Source organism: Mchenga conophoros, linkage group LG4, assembly GCF_057382185.1.
Source record: "Mchenga conophoros isolate Kocher_MC1m ecotype Shallow Benthic linkage group LG4, M_conophoros_male_GT1.1, whole genome shotgun sequence".
Lineage (NCBI taxonomy): Eukaryota > Metazoa > Chordata > Actinopteri > Cichliformes > Cichlidae > Mchenga > Mchenga conophoros.
Window position 1 is genome coordinate 8,887,440 of NC_140529.1, and position 6,000 is coordinate 8,893,439.

At 37.4% G+C, this 6,000-nt stretch overlaps 1 long non-coding RNA gene across 2 annotated transcripts; it reads right to left on the bottom strand.

Annotated features, from left to right (window-relative positions):
* Positions 1-126: 126 nt before the first annotated feature.
* LOC146575512 (uncharacterized) lies at positions 127-3,018 on the bottom strand. 2 transcript variants are annotated; one of them, XR_014892316.1, is made up of 4 exons: positions 2,765-3,018; positions 1,798-1,953; positions 1,621-1,713; positions 127-814 (listed from the first exon to the last, which is right to left on the bottom strand). It is a non-coding gene; the product is annotated as an uncharacterized LOC146575512 (long non-coding RNA). The 2 variants fall into 2 exon arrangements; XR_014892315.1 differs by having other exon boundaries at positions 1,798-3,018.
* Positions 3,019-6,000: the final 2,982 nt, after the last annotated feature.

A 6,000-nucleotide genomic window follows, 5' to 3' on the forward strand; every position in this document is an offset into this window, starting at 1 on the left:
ACACCATATTATGCCAGTCACTGAACATTTTAAACAACCCAAAAATACTTAAATACAAATATATAATGTATATATATATATATATATATATATATAAAAGATTTTCATTAAGAACATTTTGTGTTACCAAAGGGGAGGTATTTTAATAAAAAAAACCTTTATTTCTCTAATTCAAACTTTTACAAGCTTATAAGAATGGGAACACCAACTTTAAAACACTGGAAGACACCAAACTTGTCAACATTTGTTTTGTCTCTTCGAAAATCCCAAACGCAATTAAAAGGAAGATGCTGGTTACAACCATTGAATTTTTTTTGAGCTAAATTCTCACAGTCCTTTTATCCATCTATAGTAGTATAGATTAAAGGTTACATCACTCACAACAGAACAGCAGACAAAAATAGACAACTTCTATTTTTCAAAAAAAGGGGAAAAACAAGGTCACAGTTTGAACAAAAGAGATAAAAAGGCCAAAATCAAATTTTGTGCTGGGGTCTTGTTTGCCTAAGCAAACATCTTCAATTTCATTTGTTGCATTTGTACTGAGCCTTTGTCCATCCAGATTCATTAAATTCTTCTGACATAACTCGAAAGTGTACTTGAGGTCATTTGGATAGCTCAGATCAAGTGCATAAATCAGTCCAAAGAGAACGATGAATGCCATGATGACACTACCGAGGTTGTTCATAACTGTAGTACCTTCAATGACAACTGCAACATCCTCTGGCTCCTGAATGCCTTCTCTTCTGATGGTGTAAATACCCATGACAGTTGCTGCAGTGGATCTCAACTGTTCATCCTCAGTGGAGGAGGTCTGAAAAACAGGATGTTTCAGGTTTAAGGGCTCTGTCACTTGGAAGGGGACATATTATGCAAAACTCAGCTTTGTATCCTTTTGTGCTGAAACATGGGTCTCTACTGCCTCTATAAACACTCCAAACATGAATAAAACCCATCAATCTGTTCTCTATCAATAGTTTGGGCTAAGGTATTATGTACCTCCCTTTGGGAGGGGCTTGAAATAGAGGAGCAGCTCCTCAAGTGTCTATAGGTGTAGGTGTGTGTGTGTGTGTGTGTGTGGGGGGGGGGCTGGGTCAATTTCCCTTATTTCATGACAATTGGGGACCTTTTGAAACAGCTTGTTTTAGGCACATTATTCCGGAAACCAGAGGATCGCTGTAACGCCAGTGACACTAGTCAGTGTCTCGATGCAATCTGCTGGGTTCCTTATATAGAAGACTTTTTACTAATTGGCATAATTAACTGAACTCCATTGGAGTGTTTACTTTCTGAAGTGCCTTGAGATGACTGTTGTTGTGATATACCGCTATATAAATAAACTGAATTTAAACACTGACAGAAAGTGGATGAATGTTTTCTTCACATTTACCGTGTTTATAGAGGCAGTAGATACCTACATGGCAGCCCCAAAAAAATGAACAATTGAATTTTTACTGAATCTGTCCCCTTAAAAGGTGCTCTCCAGTACAAGTTTCAACAATGACTATTAAGAGTAATACATATTTCACAATTATATTGTCTCATTTGAATATATGAGCATTTTGCGTGCGATGAACCTAACTCAAATTGAATCTAGAAAAGAAAGTGTGATAAGCGTACCAGATACTCCTTGAACAGTAGGTCTGGATCTTCATTAAAGTAGATCACCAGGCTTTTAAGAGTATGCTCCCTCTTTATGTCGATGTCATCACACTAATGCAAGGGTGGAAAAAAAATGGTGAAAAAAATGGAATTGATTGATTGCATTTAATTGATGGGTTTATCATTAGTACTGACCAAACTACTGATCGCCATGATATCCTTGATCTTTTGGCCCTTTGCTCCTTTGCTCCCCTCAAAAATTTGCATCAGCTTGTCTGTTAAATTGTCCAGCTGAGCCAAGAACTTCGCCTGCAGGGGTTTTGTAGTGATCTGCAGGAAGTCTGCATTCACCTGGAAATAAAACATACATAAATATAGTAAACTAGAAGTTTAAATACAGACTGCTGAATCAACACACTGAAAGTTGCTAAACATTTGAACCATCAGTGAAGTTTGTCAAGACCTAAACTGTTTTTAGCTGAGTTTAGGAATATATCGCCACCTGTTGCTTTGGCATGTTCCTAGCAGCGTTTTCCTTCATTTTTGCGTTTACCTGTGGACGGGATTATTTTTTAAAACGAAAACGGAAAATCTCCGTTTTCAAAAATACCTGTGTAAGTGTGGACGTAGCCGAAATCTTTTATAATAATAAATAGGTTTGAACGTCATGGGAGTGCGCATTGTGCTGCCTGCAGTTACTCTTCCGGCCACATGGTTCGCTTTTGGTAGCACCCTCAGTAAACTATGTAGTGCTTTTAAAGACACCTCAAAACGATACTTTCTACTAGAAAATGGCATTATATAATAATAAACACAGAATACCATATTTTTAGATTATAAAAAGAAAACAGTAAGAAAGAAGTTAGCTATAGGACATCATCTTTCATTGAGCACAATGGCTAGCTGCTAATAAGCTAGCACACGCTCCGACTTAAAAGTTGGCAGCTACACAATTTCTCCTCTAAAACAAGGCACTTTTGAAAAGACCTGGCTATATTGTCAAAAAAAAAAAAATAGTATTCAAGCAGAGAAGAGAATGGTAGCACCACCAAAAGTTCAAAAAACAACTGTTACAAGCTTCTATGATAAATAGCATTGCCATAGATTTAGCTGATAAAGAAATACACAATTGGATATATGAAAAAATAATATTTTACCTTACCTGAAGGTGTAGTTTTATCCAAAAAGTACAGAAAGGCCAAGAGCAGCTGCATTCATTTAGGTGATCCTGAAAGAGCGCAAAATTTTCAAAGAAGGCGGACCGTTGTGTAACTCAATAACTTTGTGTTCTTGTAACAAAGACTGCTTTGAGAGAAAATAATTTAGGTTCACCACACGAATAATAATTGCAGTAATGCTGGAGTGCTACATTTGCGTTGAATGAGATTAAAAAAAATGTTTAAGCTTAAAGAGGGGCTTGAATTAATTTCTTTGAGTTTACAAATACTTAAGTGCAAAAATGTACTCCTCCTACCCCCAGTGCCCCAACAAACTCATTCATTTTGTGTTCAGAATCAGCCTCTGCTGGTTTAGAATAATTTTAGGTTTACACAAAGAAAATCAAATTAATTTGGTATTTTTTAATTGCATTTATGAACAACTAACAAAATTTGTATGTGTTCTTTGAAAGGAGGACCTGAATCTGTTTTTTGAGTGCATTGTTTTTATTAAAAAAGCTTTGTTTTCAGATTCATAGTGCATTACTTAATAAAGAGTTAATCCTTTAAAGCCCACCATAGAGCCAAGTTCGCCAGAGCTTATCTTTCTATCTTTACATGCTGTAGTGCAATTTTTGGAGCATTTTAAGTTGCTATACATCAATACAAACGATATATCCTAAAGTTTAATAATATGTATATATTAAGTCCTTAGTTACTACATAACGTGCAAATAAGTGCAATAAACTAAAAAAAGAAAAGAAAATAATTTTAATTTTTTTACACATATTTGTAGTCACAGAAATTTCAGATATGTCCCTCAAAACTGTAAATGTACAAAAAAGTTGCATAAAATAATTTCTAACCACGGGAAATTTATTTTGCACAGTGTGCCTGGTCTCGTTCGTTCTTTAGTAACAAATAAGTCACTGTTCCATAGGTCCTCAGATGCATCTGCGAAATGATGTAACTGAGCAGTTTTTACAGTTCCAAAACTGTTGGTTTTAAAACAACGATCAACCTTAAACTCCTCCAGCTTGTAGAGCTCTTGCATCCAAATAGTCCATTCCTTTATAACTGCATCAGGTAATGTATCATCCCATCCAATCTTTTTACGACACAGATTTTGCAGACTCTTCTTAGCATTTAAGATTACTGGTGCCAACATTCCTAAGGGGTCATAAACAGAGCTGACTACAGAAAGGATGCCATGTCTTGTCAAAGGTTGATCTCTTAGAGTGATTCTGAACTTGAAAATGTCAGATTCAACACACCATTGAACGCCCAAAACTCTTTCCACTGGAAGCTCATCACTGATCAAGTCTAGATTCTTTATTTTGTTTGCTCTGTTACTTTCAGGTATTACAGCCAACACATTACGACTGTTACTTATCCATTTGTTCAGTGGAAAGCCTCCTTTCAAACATATGGCACAGAGTTCACGATAGAGATCTATCGCATCCTCTTCTGTGGCTGCTGAGACGAGACAATCGTCAACGTAAAAGTTGTTCAAGATTGTATCCACGGCTTGAAGGCTAAACTGTTGTTTATGATCTTCAGCACATTTCCTTAGTGCAAAATATGCACAACTGGGAGATGATGTTGCTCCAAACACATGTACTGTCATCCAATATTCAACCATGGCTTGAGTGTAATCTCCGTTGGGCCACCAAAGGAATCTCAACATATCTCGATCCTCCTCTGGTATTTTAACCTGATGAAACATGGCTTTAATGTCTGCTGCAATGACAACAGGTTCTTTACGAAATCTTGTCAGAACTCCAATTAACGTGCTGGTCAAGTCTGGACCTTGTAAGAGCTTGCTATTTAGCGACACTCCTTGATACTTGGCTCCACAGTCAAACACCACTCTAAGGGTTTTCTTCTGCGGATGCAGAACACCATGGTGCGGCAAATACCATTTCCTGCCATCCGTCCGTTCTAAGTTGTCCTCTGGTACCTTTTCTGCATAACCTTCAGAGATCATATCTACCATAAAGCTGTTATAGTCCTGCAGAAAAGAAGATAAGTCTTTTCTTCCAATTCTGAAGGCGTTGTTCAGCAACACTTTTATTATCTGGCATGCAGACCTTTAAGTCTTTCAATGGGAGTCCAATATAATAATGACCATTATGTAGCTTAGCAGTATTGGAAACTTTATCCAAAAACTGTTGGTCTTCCCTAGAAGGTTCTTTCTCATCTTTGGCACACTCTGGAAAATCAGTTTTAAACTGCTGATTCCACAGCTCATCAAGTTTCACCACTGAAACTCTATTGACAGCCACCGGATTATATCGTTCTGGTGAGGAACGATTGAAAGTTTGAATCCATCTTTACCGGCCCCAGTAAGAGCACTGGTCTGAATAGAGACTATGGCACGATCTTGAGTTTGTTCCTTTGATTCTTGTTCTTTACTCATTGTCTTTTGATAAATGTGTAACATTTGAGGATGCTTTAAACCACACGTCTTGCAACTGAGGCGCTTTTTGCAGTCTCTACTAATGTGTCCTTTACAAAGACATCCGAAACAGACTCCATTCTCTTTTAGAAAAGTGATTTTGTCTTTTTGCGTTTTTCTTTCCAGCTCTTGACAATTTTCTAAGGTATGTTCACCTTTGCAAAACAAGCAACTCCTTATTTGTGTGGCTCTTTCTTTTTCCTTAACTTTGTCAAGGAAGTTAGGGAAATAGGAAACATTAGAACTGTAAATGTTTTCTTCCTTGTCTGCAGATTAACAGTCCACAGGTTGGGTGCTCGCATTCTGATTCGTTCCCTGGAGATGAAGGAGAGAGAGCTCAGAGGACAGCAAGATGGAGGAGTGAAGAAGAAGGTGGTGCAGCTCAGTGTCCAATCAGGAGTGAGCAGTTCTTTCACTGCCTTCATTGCTGTCAACAAAGACAACAGAGAGGCGATCCAAGGACCTCTGCACCGCAGACATATTCTTCCACCCTGTGAGGTTTGTTTAAAGCAAAAAAAGCAATACCATGAAAGTGTTACAGTTTTTCTCAAATGTTAAAACACAAAAGCCAATCCTGTAACCCAAATGACCAGTAGTCTAAACACATTTACTAAATGTAGCCACCATATTCCAGTACCATAAACACATGTCACATGAAGACACAATTCACAAAACACAACCCTCTGTACTCATAAATCTAAACACATTTTTCCTTGCTAAAACACATGTTGCAAAACAACTCTGCTCATATCCTCAAATGAAAGCCCATGTGATGCAAAATGC